This window comes from Saccostrea echinata, unplaced genomic scaffold (assembly GCF_033153115.1).
Source record: "Saccostrea echinata isolate AGI-Se365-2 ecotype Australia unplaced genomic scaffold, CSIRO_AGI_Sech_v1 ptg000033l, whole genome shotgun sequence".
Taxonomy (NCBI): domain Eukaryota; kingdom Metazoa; phylum Mollusca; class Bivalvia; order Ostreida; family Ostreidae; genus Saccostrea; species Saccostrea echinata.
In genome coordinates this window covers 35,703,556-35,717,875 of record NW_026889782.1, presented here as the reverse complement: position 1 = coordinate 35,717,875, position 14,320 = coordinate 35,703,556, and positions in this window count along the sequence as shown.

The window sequence follows — 14,320 nt, the reverse complement described above, 5'->3', positions numbered from 1 at the left end:
TATTGTATAATGGACTTTGAGCTTAAATACTGTTCGTTATCTCCATATATTTCATCTAAATGTCGAGTTGAACGCCACAGCAAGTGTTTTCTTCTTTTCTCGTACAAGATTTTGGACAAATTCTGCTTCATATGAATACAAAAAAGGTCTGCTAATAACGGGGCGCAATTGGTACCCATAGGCTTCCAATAGATTGTTGGAAGACCTGGTCTCCAAAAACCACATAGATATTGTCAATCAGAAACTCAAGCATATTTTTAATGTCAACTTCAGAGTACTTGTGTGTACAATCAGAATGTTTTTTAACAAAATAATTTTGCAAATGACCAATGACAAGGTAAGTATATTTACGAGTTCCATTTTTATTGAAAAAGCAGCTGTCAATGATATTCAAAAGCCTGGACTTCAATTTATCGTGGGGAATGGTTGTGTATAAAGTTGAAAAGTTGTAAGTTTTTAAGCTGTTGATTTTGGTAAAATCTTGTGATTTCAAATTTTCCAAAAGTTCCTTGGAATTTTTAAGTATCCACATCTGATTTACACCACTTCTCGAATATATTGTTGCACAGGACTCTTGAAGTTTCTCCTTCACCACTGTTAACATCTTAGTGAGGAGTAAAGATAGAGGCTTGGTTGAATATTTACTGGAACCCGCTATGTATCTTTGTTTGTAAGGATTTTTATGAAGTTTCGGAATCCAATATAAATATGGTAATTCAAATTCATTTTGGTTGTTTGGAATATTAAAAATATTCAAAACTGACATATTATTTTGAAGAATTTCTTCCTTAGAAAGGGAACTATGAGTATAAGTTGGATTACCACTTGTAGAATTAAATCCAAGTTCCTCTAAAATACATTTAATATAATGAGCCTTACAAACAAAGACAATGTTTTTACCTGCTTTGTCAGCAGGGACCAGTACGTACTGATCATGTAATCTATCTAATTCTTTTTTCACTTCTGGATTATTGAATACAGAAGGATAGATGGTTTTCATATTGCCTCTCAATCTTTTAATGCGCGATTTTAGCATACATCTGATACATTTAATCCATTCTGACAATGTGTCAAGGTCTTCTTTTTTCATGTCTGGCCCATCGCCTGGCGTAGTCCTCTACAGAATCCATAATATTTATGAAATTCTTACGCCAGTTGAAGGATCTGGGTTCCCTAAATTTAGGACCTTTTAAAATTAGTGATCTAAGGCCCTCATTATTAACTATATTTACGTAACCATTCATAACGTGCCCAGCAGGACTATAGTTATAGGGCGAAGAAGAACATGAACACGATGGAGGATCATGTTTCAGATATTCGATATCCAGGCCCTGTAAAGTTTTCTTGTAATTAAAAAGTTTGGAAGCAATAGTCGATGTATATTTGTAGGAAATACAAGGTGTAGTCTTAAACTTGAAATATGGTGGAATACAAGACTGGACCCTTTTGTGATTAAGAATATTACTTACATTAAACGCGTCAATTCCTTTGTTGGCATATTGAAGTTTAAGGAAAAAAACGGATTGTTTGAGCTGCATTTTCTTCAGTAAAACGCGGGGGGTTTAAAAAGCCTATGATTGGCAATATCCATAACTACAGATCCGAGCCTATATTCTGGTGTCGAGGAATCCAAAAATGGACTTTCCTTGACCTTTTCAAGAAGAAAAGTTAAAAAGTTTAAAAGTTTCAAAGGAACAGAGTAAAGTTTGGTGCGAATATGATGTAGACCTAACTGTTGATTTACGTAAGGTAGTAATGAATCAAAAGAGACATCGTGTATTAAAGGTTTATTGTAAGACCGATGCCCATGACTACGCTTACGTCTCTGTGTATGGTTAAAAAGTCCCATCACATTTACATTGTTACACTGTGGACTAGAAAGATTTCCAACACTATCGACATTGTCATTACATCCATAGGGAAAGGCTGTCCCTAGCTTTCTTATCCAAAATTCTTCTCGTTGTCTACGGAAAGGTGTACTCAGTGATGGACTGTTTGTGTGGTGGTAAATCTTTACCAGAATTCTAACTTTCATTGACAAAATAGAATGATCAGGTAAATTAAAATGTTTGTATAAAAGTTGCTGACCCCCATTATTTATCTGAAATCTATGACCTGATGCTCTTTTATTGAGTGATCCCTTGGTTTCACCAACATAAACAAGTCTACAAAGATTACATTCTATTCCGTAGACAACATTAGAAGATTTGCAGTTCAGATTTTCCCAAGTTTTTGTACAGAAGCTCTGCCCAGTAAGATTACTGGTGAAAGAAGTGTTAGTTATCAAAATGTCACAGGTTTTACAGTTTTTCGCAGAACATTTTGAAATAGAAGACATGGGATCGGAAAAGGAGTCTTCGAATATATCTCTAATAGAAGCATTACATTCTTTCAATTGTTTGTATGAAGTATTGGTTTTATACCAAAACTGGGAATCTTGATGACTGTACGTATGACATATGTTTAATATCCCTGAGGATTATCCGAGGGGCACCGAATGAACTCCTTGAGTCTGTGTCCCTTATAGACTCAAAAGAGTGACGCCTTTTTATACTCGGCGACGCGTCTGCCAGTATCATTTCGTTATTCTGTGTACTCATGAATGAATAGGTACCGAACGACAAGTATCCTCGGGGACAGACTGTCCACCAGCAGAGATACATGTTCGGTGGTTAGAATGAAAATGAATAATTTGCCCATGTCAGGAGCTACTCGTCCCACCGCACACCCTTTGTTTCCTTGTCAAACTTTTTTTTTTCTTGAGGATCTAGAAGAAAAGCTGAGTGCATATGAAATTCTGTTTATCTGCTGATTAAAACTGGTTGTTTGTTGTAGACTTACTGTTTAAGACAATAAACTGTTGATGCACGTGTGAATGTAGGCATATCTGGACTAACGGGATTAGATACGGTTCAGTATACACAGCTTTACCTGTGCACGTGCGATGACAATACATGATCGAAATTTTCAAATGTTTTTGAGTAAATAACGGAAGCATAGAAAGACGCCAGTCTAGATAACGAGACCATGGCAGGAAATGTATCAGTTTCATAAAAAAAGAAATGGATGAACACGCATGCACGGACTAAGCATTCTTTAAAAAGATTAAACTGGGCTTTATGTGTAAATTCCAGGTACCATATCTTACCTGAAGGTTTCAGTGAATAAAGCAAATGAAATGGGAAAATGCTTTAAATAAAAATTAATTTTGACATATATCCAGATTTTTTTTCTTTTTTTTTTTTTTTTTTTTTTCCTTTTTTTTTTTTTTTTTTTTTTTGTTTTTGTTTTTGTTTTTTGTTTTGTTTTTTATTTCGTGTATTAAACTGAAAATTCCATGCGAAAATATGGCGATCGAACTTTTTGACAGTATGTTATATTGACGATAACATCTTGGGTTGGTCAGAAGAGTGTAAAACAACACATATTATTTATATATACATCGCCTTTATTTATTTATTTTCTCTTTTGATTGAGAAGCGTTTACATTTCAACATGTCCGCTTTCAAATTGACAATTTAGTTTCATTTTTTTTTTTTTTTGAATTTTTTTTTGGTTGCTAAATCTGTAATCATTTCTCCCTAAAAGTATTGCATGAATAAAAATGATTTAAGGGCTTGATTTGACAAAATAGCACAGAATCCTAAAACATTTTTCACTGTGTTTTGGTTTCCGAGAACGTTCATAGAGACAAGAATAGGGTAGATAAAATCATAGAAATAAACGATGAAGTATTTAATTCACTTTTATTTATTTTAAGTTGTTCCTGAAAATAATACGATGCTGCATTTAATATAAAAAAGTTAGTCAATCACAACCCGATCATGCATAGCGAATAAGGAATCACCTCACACTCTGTCGAGTTGTTTTGAAGTCGTAACTAGTTTTGAGTAGCTTCCTTATATTAACAGATGTTATTCAAGATGCATGATAATTAATAATAATATCTTGAATCTTTAGCGTTAATTTCCGTCCCTCTTTAACGGGCGCTGCATCGACAGAAATAAAAGAAAATGACTAACTGTATTTGGTCATTGCAAGATTCGGAATGCTTTCGGGGCCTGGCTTGCATAATTATTTAAAAAAAATATTCATGAACTTGTAGTAGTAGTTGTAGTAGTAGAACTAGTACTAGTGCTAATAGTAGTAGTAGTAATGATGGTGGAGGTAGTAGTAGTGGTGGTAATAGTAGCTGTAGTAATAATAGTAGTAGTGGTAGTTTTAGTAATAGTAGTAGTAGTATGATAGCAGCCGAACTGATAAGACGTGTTTTTGATTTCTACTGATTACCTGTGTTTAATTGCTATGAGTGATAATACTGGGGGTTCTATGGCTGAATACCTGACTAAATCTCAGAATAATTATGGATCAAAGTATTAACTCAAGCTTGTTTACATCTTTTTTCTGGACTTTCACAATCATTCACTGAAATTGGAATTATCACAGCTAATGAAGTGAGTATACCAAGTTTTTTGAATGTGACGTTTGACAAATACAGTATAACTGTATCATTTCAACAAGACAAATATACCACTATATTGAACTATTTGGAAGAAGAGCGTAAAGCAATTAAAGAAGTAAGGAAGAATGGTCAGATTTTCAAGTCTGAATGCAATACTGTGACAGCCACACTCTATTCTGGCACCAGCGTTCTGCACATTCAAGGATCATCGGCAAACTCCTGGCTTGACAAATTCCTTCATGACATCAAAAAGAAAAACAGCATTAGTAGTATGTTGGGACAATCTATTCCACAAATGGCATCAACGCCTGTTAAAAATGATTCTCTTCTGACAGCAAGTACAGGTGATGTTCAAAATTGTACACAGTGTGCTGGTACAATACAAGCTATAAAATCGGCAGTCTGTGAGTTAGCAAACGAAATACAAGAATTAAAAGAGAAACTCAAATGCAAAAACAACCCCACTTTGTTGGACAAAAACACGCAGACTCTTTTTAAGGTAGTGAAAAACAAGGAAACTGATGTAAAGGGTTTGAATTCTTTACCACAAAATTCAGCATCTCGACACACACAGTGTGATTTTACAGCCCCCGACAAGGAAGCAAAATATACCTCAGACTCGGGTACAAACACAGAACCATATATCAACACCACACCAACATGTACACCTGAAAGATCCTTTGAACAGAAGAAAACTTCTGGTGACGCCAAACTTATTATAGGCAGCTCTATATTACAAAGGGTGAGAACAGGGGACTGCAACAAGGTGTCCATGTACGAACCAATAGAGGGGCCAAGCTCTCTGGATTCAAGTCAAAATTATATCAAACCGCTGTTGAAGATTACTCTCACATAATTGTCCAAGCCAGGGGAAATGATGCCTCATCTCATAGAGATTTAGATGCTGTAGAACACGACGCTGTGGAAATAATCAAAAACATCAAAGATCGGTCTCCAACAACCAAAGTTTATTTCTCAGAAGTTTTACCGAGACGGGATGTAGATGTTTCACATGTGAATAATACGTTAAAATATGTTTGTGATGAGTACGGAGGTTTGTTTACATCTAATATAAGTGTATTCAAAGAGGTCAACAAAGTGCATTATTGGAAAGATGGGATCCACCTTTCCGATAAGGGGACGTCGGCGCTGCTTAAACAGATGAAGAGCGAAGTTCCAATCTTACGTGGCAAGGGAGCCTTAAGGGACAACAGAAATTCCAGCTTTAACCAGTCCGTAACTTGTTATCTGTGTGGTGAACATGGACAGACATCTCGGCACTGCAGGCACGGACGAAAACTAGACTGCTGGAACTGCGGCGAACTTGGCCACAAGACCAAATTCTGTGTGTATTAGGTATCAGGCAAGGAATGTGTAGCCGTTTACGACAATACTAAATCTACCTTAAATTCAAATAGATATTCTATTCTAGGCACTGTATGTACTGAATGTAACAATTTTCAATGTTCTTGTTTAAATCACGATTACAACTTTGTATATAATACCTCTGTTAAATTTGAATTGCCTAGAAAACCACAGATTAAGAATAAGACTCTCTTAGACAAAGTGAAAACTTCTCTAAATGATGAGAGCTCATTTATACAACCTGCTAACATTACGCCTCTTAAGATAAGCTCATTCAAACCTGTTTCACAAACAAAAAATCCAGTTCTTGTGACCAGTAACCAAATTCATACTTCACAAACACATAATGACCAAGGATTTGGATTGATAAAAAAGGTTTACGATTCGGAAATTTAAATATTTGTCATATTATTCCTAAAATTGATGAAATTAAACTGTTGCTTCAAAGTCGGCAATCTTTAGATATTTTAGGATTTTGTGAAACTTTTTTGACTGAGCAAGTAGGGAACTCAGAACTGTATATTGATGGGTTTATTTTTGAAAGAAAGGATCGTACATTAAAGGCAGGTGGTGGAATTCTTATTTATATTTCTAGTGAAATTACATATAAACGTAGAACTGATTTTGAGATCAGTAATATTGAGACAATCTGGCTAGAGATAAATCTGAAAAAATCAAAACCTATATTTTATTGCTCTGCTTATCGTCCACCATTTGCCCCCTCCTGCTGGGCGGAGGACCTAGCAAGGGAGGTGAATCGTGCCTCCTGCTGTGACGACACTGAAATAATTCTAACAGGTGATTTCAATATTGATTTAATGAAAGACCCCCCACAATACTGGACATCTGCTTTAGAAGAATTTGGACTTTCACAGGTAATTACTGTACCTACCCGAGTTACCAGTACCTCAAGTACCTTAATTGATCATTTTTATACGACCAAACCAGATAACATATGTGAAATCTGTGTCCCCCCTATTGCTATCTCTGACAACTACCCTGTGTGTTCGACACGCAAAAGTAACTGCATGCAGCGAAAAGGCAAACATATTGAAATTCAATACCGAGACTTTAAAAAAATTAATGAAAATAATTTTCTTACAGATTTAGCAAACGCAAATTTAAACACTCTTCTCCAACTTGATGATCCAAACGAAATATTGAACAGTTTTTATGATTTATTTAATGACATTCTTAACAAGCATGCAAAAGTAAAAACAAAAAGAGTATAGACAGATATTCGACCTAAATGGCTTACACAAGAAATTAACGAGGCTAGGCATTTACGTGATTTATACCATTTACGAGGGGATTCAGACAATTTCAGATTTTGGAGAAATAAAGTCACACAGCTAAATGATCAGGCCAAAACATCTTATTACAAATCAGCTATTGAAGAAAGCTCAAGTGCTAAAAAAATGTGGGGTTATTTAAACCAGTTGGCATCTCCAGACTCCAAAATCTTTACACCAACCCGTATCACTCAGAATGGTTCTGATTTTGAAAATTTACAGGATATAGTTGATATTTATAATGAACACTTTACAGAAGTATCCAGTAAGTTATTGTCAGATATATGTCAGTGCAAAATTTTGATTCTGAATTATTAAACAACTTTACAAAATCAAAACTTGGGAATGAAAACTTTTTCAGTATTCACCAAATTAGTGAGACAGAAGTATTTAATATGTTGAATGCACTTGATGTAAATAAATCAGCAGGTGTTGATTTTATTGGCCCTCGTCTACTAAAACTTTCAGCTAATGTCATAAGCAAATCCATTACACATCTTATAAATGCTAGCATCATTTATGTTGTATTTCCATCATGTTTAAAGAAAGCAAAAATTACTCCTATTTTTAAGAATGGTGACCATGCTCATCCAGGAAACTACAGACCTATATCAATTCTTCCAACATTGTCCAAATTAATTGAAAAGTACATAGCCAATCAACTACGGGATTTTACCACTACCTTTGATCTTATATATAAATCACAATCTGGTTTTCTCGAGTTTCTTTCCTGTCAAACAGCATTAACAAAACTAACAGACAATTGGTTACATGCTATGGATCAAGGAACTCTTGTAGGGATAACTTTTCTAGATTTTAGTAAAGCATTCGATTTAGTTGCTCACAATATTCTGATAAATAAACTGAAGTTTTATCACTTTCATCAAATGTCAATTAAATGGTTTTATTCCTATTTAAGCTCCAGGACACAATGTGTAAAACTAGGTACATATTCCTCTAACTTCTTGCCCGTCACAGCAGGTGTGCCTCAAGGTTCTATTTTAGGGCCACTTTTATTTTTTCTGTATATAAATGATCTTCCTCTACATGTACATAATACAGATATTGATTTGTTTGCTGATGATGCAACTTTACATACATATCATAATAATGTGCATTCTATTGAAAATGCCCTAAATGATGATTTGTGTGAGATTGAAAACTGGTGTTCTAGAAATCAAATGATGTTGAATATTGATAAGACAAAATGTATGCTTATGGGAACTCAACATAGAAAATCTAAGTTAACATCTTCAAAATTAGATTTGTGTGTATCAGACAAAGTTCTTAAAAATGTTGAATCAGAAAAACTCCTAGGAGTACATATTGATCATTCATTGCGCTATAATAGTCATATTGATTCTGTTTGCAAGTCCTTGACATATAAACTATTTCTATTACGTAAATCAAAAAAAATTCTCCCATTAAACACACAAAAACTTTTCTATAATGCATATTTTCTGCCTTCTTTGAATTATTGTTTGACTATTTGGGGCAATGCTCCAGGTGCTGGCAAAGAAAGATTTTTTTTTTTTAAATTACAAAAAAGAGCAGCCAGAATTTTATTAGATGCGGCACCAGATGCTCCATCACTACCATTATTTGTGAAACTTGGTTGGTTGACTGTATATGAATTGATAGATTTTAACAGATACACATTGCTTTATAAAACACTTCATGGTATGGCACCTGATTATCTGAGAGACTCCTTTCAATTCATTTCCTCTAATAATTATATCCTACGTTCTGAATCCAATTATGACCTTAGTCTACCAAAGTATCGAACAAATATGTTTAAAAATTATTTTCAATATTCAGGCGTTCATTTATAGAACAAATTACCACTACATGTACGTTTTTCATCAACTGCACAATCCTTTCGTAAAAATGTAGAAAAATTTATCATCAATGGACGCAACATTTCTTAATTTGTAACTTGTTTCTATGTTTTAATGATATATACTTTTCTCAAATGCATTTCACCTATCGTAGGTAGGTTAAGGCTTCCCGTAGAATATGACAGTGCACTCTGTGCCTTCACATCTCTGAACTACCAAAATATGACGTCATAATGGAAAATGACGTCAGGTCACTGGAAACCTGAGGTGTTATTACGGGGAAAGTGTCATGAACTTTATACTTTATTTCAAACTGCATGTAAAATGCTTGATAGCTATTGCAAAATTCACGGGTCCTTAAAGGTTTTTTAAGTCTTATATTCCGAATATTTTAAAAATACACCGCTTACCTACCCTTGATTGAAATTCATCATTTTCAAAATGCTTATGAAAAATATACTTTTGAAATGTACTCTGTTTTATACCCGTGGTTGGAGGTAGAATTTATTTTGTGTGTATAAAAGAGTCTGGCGCAGGTGATTAATGAGGATTAATCTGAGATTTTTTGTGGAAATCTGTAAGAAGAGGTTGTTCTCTAACTGAATCTTGCTTGGGAAAAATGTGTGTTAGCTTTGTTTTAATACACATTACGATATTGTGTGGAAAATACCCTCAAATTTGTAGGTAAGTTGAATTTCTCAGGAAATATTTTGTACCCATGTAATACTATGACTTTTCCCAAGCACATTTCGGATGCACAAGGATACGATGAGTTCATTTATATAACAAAATGATAATGATTATTGTGTTAATCAGCTGCGCCGAAGCGATTTATATGTAACACTTCAAAAATTATAAATGGCCGTCACGTGATCAACAAAGTCATGTGATATCATAACAAATATGCTCATATATAGCCGAGAAAACCCTTTATATAAATTGAAAGTACTAATGTTCAATACTTATAAATTAAAACCAAAACCGACCTCGCAATGACATATTATGTTTTGAGCGCATTTAAAAGCTTCGGGAAGCCTTAACATAGCTGCGATGTCATATACTTGTATTTTTCTGATTATTGTACTGTTGTATTTATATTTGTACTATACAGGCATAGAGGGCCCTGAGGAAGACTAGTGTTTTGCACTAGTCGGGTTACCCTCTTTAAATAAAGTATTATTATTAGTAGTAGTATTGTAGTAGTAGGGCTAATAGTAGTAGTAGTACGAGTAGTAGGTAGTAGTGGTGGTGGTGGTAATAGTAGTAGTAGTAGTAGTAGTAGTAAAACTGGTAGTAGTAGTAGTAGTGGTGGTGGTGGTGGTAATAGAAGTTGTAGTAGTAGTAGTAATAATAGTAGTAGTAGTAGTAATAATAGTTGTAGTAGTAGTAGTAGTAGTAGTAGTAGTAGTTGTTGTTGTAGTAATAGAAGTTGTAGTAGTAGTAGTAGTAGTAGTAGTAGTAGTAGTTGTAGTAGTAGTAGTAGTAGTAGTGGTAGTAGTAATAGTAGTAGTAGTACTAGTACATTTTACTTATAATGGACATAACCAGATACCCTTGAAAGCATTAAAATTTAAACCGGAACTAAAAGGCCAAAGATTAATGAGGGTTATAGCTTTCATTTGTCTGTTGCCAAATGAGATCACAATTTTTAAGGTTTCAACTGAAGTGCGCGAAACGTTCACGTTAATATGCCGAACGCTTGTCTAAAGATAATGTAAATTATTTCATTTCTTAACTTGACTACGCTTTATTCCATGAAGAGGAAGGGGGGGGGGATTTCTACTCCTAGGGACCTCCTTCCGCCCCTGGTATTTCCTGAGAACACTGTTAATGCCCTGTTCACAAACTTGTATTGTTAAAATAATTTTGAGATCAATCACTCTTCGGTGTTGTCACTTTTGTCATTTAGATTGATTTATTGATTTCATGTTGTTTTACGTCCCCTTCGAGAACTTTTCACTCATATGGAGACGTCACCATTTACCAGTGAAGGGCTTCAAATTTACTCGGCACTCAGGACCATTGAGCATTGAGGGTTCTTCATCGTACCAACGCCTACCGTGACGTGGGACTTCGGTTTTAAAGTCTCATCCGAAGGACCCTCAACTTTCACTCAAAGTGTCAAGCGCTCAGCGAAGGAACAGTTGCTATCTATTTTTTTTTTTTTATCAGCGTAGGTCAGTCGCGGTCGTGATTCGAATACACGACCTTCCGATCACGGAGCGAGCACTATACTGACTGAGCTACCGTGACGGCTTGACATTTAGAATTTTCATTTAGACACTGTGTAGGAATGTAGAAATAAACACTTTATTATCAAGAAATGCTGCAGTCTCATGAGTTTACCTGATAAACCTTTTTATACTGTAATATGGAGATAACGAACAATATTCAAGCCCACGAGTCTATTTAAACAACACAAATCGGGATCATAGCAAACACAAACCTCTAAAATATTAAGAAGTATGATCAGGTGCAATGGAGGAGTAAGCATCACCTAAAAATCCGTAGACAATTCAGTGTGAAATAATGGGATAATCATTAATAATTGGTATGAAAATGTCAGTCAATATTCGACTTAATGATAGATTGTATTTGCTGACAAGGTCATTGTATTGACCACAGAATTTACAAAATGATGCGACTGTTGATATTCTTGTTTCATCAACTTGTTTGTCAATAGTCTGCCTCGTTTTAGAGATTGTTCGTATGTAGATCATGCTCTTGCGTATCGAGTCAAGTGAGAGACATAAACCCCATATGCAGGTGATAAGGATATATTGCTACATCTGTAAGGGAAGTTGACGATTGAAAAGTCGAAGTCATTACGTTTATCATAAAGCTTGGTTGTTAGGTTACCATGAAGGTTCTTTTTCTAGTAAAATATCCAGATTGAAACAATTCAAACATTTCAAATTCACTCGGACATATCGAGTAGACATATGAATGGAAGTAACTATTGCTAATTGATAATTGATAATTGATAATACGTCGTCGATATATCTTAATGTCGAGTTGAAGGTCACAGCAATTGTCTTCTTCTTCCTATGTAGAAGTTTTTGAATAAACTCTGCTTCATATGAATACAAAAATAGATCTGCTAATAAGGGGGCGCAATTGGTACCTATGGCAATTCCGACAGATTGTTGGATGAACTGGTCTCCAATTGAAATTGTCAATCAGAAAGTCAAGCATCTTTTCATTGTAACCTTCAGAGTACTTGTGTGTACAATCAGAATGTTTTTCTAACAAAATAAAGTTGCAAATGACCAATGACGATGTAAGTAAATTTACGAGTTTCATTTGTAATGAAAAAGCTGCTGTCAATGATATAAAAAAGCCTGGACTTTAATTAATCGTGGGGAATGGTTGTAAAAAGAGTTTTAAAGGTCGTAGGTTTTCATTTTACTGATTTTGGTAAAATTTGTTATTTTCTATTTTCAAATTTTCTAAAAGTTCCTTGGAATTATAAGTATCCACATCTGATTTAAACCACTTCTTGAATATTTTGTTGTACAGTACTCCTGAAGTTTATCCTTCACTGCTTTTATTATTTTAGCGAGGAGTAAAGAAAGAGGCTTGGTAGAACATTTACTTGAACCCGCTAGGTCTCTTTGTAAGAATTTTTATAAAGTTAAGGAATCCGGTATAGGTATGGTTATTTCAATTCATTTTGACTGTTGGAAATATTAAAAATATTTAAAATGATATATGGCTTTTTTGAATTTTTTTTCCTTAGAAAGGGGGCTGTGGGTTTGTTGGACTACCACTTGTAGAATTAAATTCCAGTTCCTCCAAAAAACATTTAAAATAATGAGCCTTTCAAACAAAGACAATGTTGTTAACTGCTTTGTCAGTTCTGACCAGTAAAAACTATTTTTTTTTTTCACTTCTTAGTTATTAAAAGAGAAGGATATATGGTTTTCATATTGTCCCTCAAACGCTTATTGGGAGATTTTAACATCCATCTGATACATTTGATTCATTCTGACAATGTGCCAAGGTCTTCTTTTTCATGTTTGGTCAATCGCCTGGCGTAAATTTCCACAAAATTCATAATATTTAAAAAAAAAATTGAAAGATCAGGTCCCCTTAATTTTGGCCCTTTTAAAATAACGACATTGTCGTTTATAGTTTATATTTCTTAGATTTTCCTACTTATCACTAGAAAAAGGAAGTTGAACTCACGTTATGTTAAGGATCCACAATAGGCATTTTTTTTACAGACAGCTTAAACCATGTCAAAACTTTCTCTATGTTCCTAATTGTTGTGACTTGAGAATTACACCCCTGCAAACCATTGTTACAGTTATATAGAAATAATTAACCTACACGTTTGAAGAAGGAAATATTCTATGTATATTTTAGAAACTTAAAATAAAAAGATGGAGTAGCAAAATTAGTCACAAAATATGGCCCCTTTATCCACCATTATTCAAGTAGATACGATATTCAAATTATTTCACATACATTAATAAAGTAAAAAAAGAACATTCAAACATCTGATAATTGATTTTTAGAATTTTCGTGACGAAAACTCATCTTTTTTTTCCCTGAACTCATTTAAATTCTCTGTACAGTTGAATTATGTATGAGAAATCTTATCGATAATTTTTATTGGTAGGAAGATGATATGTAATATTTAAGCTTCATTCCTTTGATCTTTATTAGACAAATTGTTTCTATGGAATTATGCTTCCCTCATAAATAGCTAAATACAAAATAAATAGGTTCTCTTTACGAAAAATACGTTTTATTTCCTCCTCGTAGGTAGCTGGTTAATGGATTGGAATGCATAAACGTTATTGATTGATTCAATCATTACTTAGAATCGTTAATTTATTGATGGATTAATTAATTCTACGCCAAATTGTGAAGACTTTTTTTTTTATCAAAATAAAAGTTTTATTAAATGTACAAAAGGAAACCTCTTTCAGAAAAAAATCATTTACATTTATTAAAAGTTAAAATATTGATAAGACATCATATACTTTAAAAAACAAAACAAAATATTTTTCTCTCCCTCTCGTTTCTACGAATTGGTATTTTTTTTATGAGCTTATGCAGTAAAAATGATGAGATGATAAAACACAATATTACGATAAGGGACAACGATCGATCTCAAAAAGCCTACGAACTATACAAATCGGTGAAGAGATTAAAAAAAAAAAAAAAAAAAAAAAAAAAAAAAAAACACGGACCTCTGGAGATACCAGTGATGGGACCCTACCTAGGAGAAGTAAACATCCCAATTCCAGCGATCACACAGTGTGTTTTGATAAGGTAGGAATTTCCCGTAGACAAATTTGATATAAAAGCAAATGCCTAACAATGGGTATGAAATATTTCAGACAAAATACGAG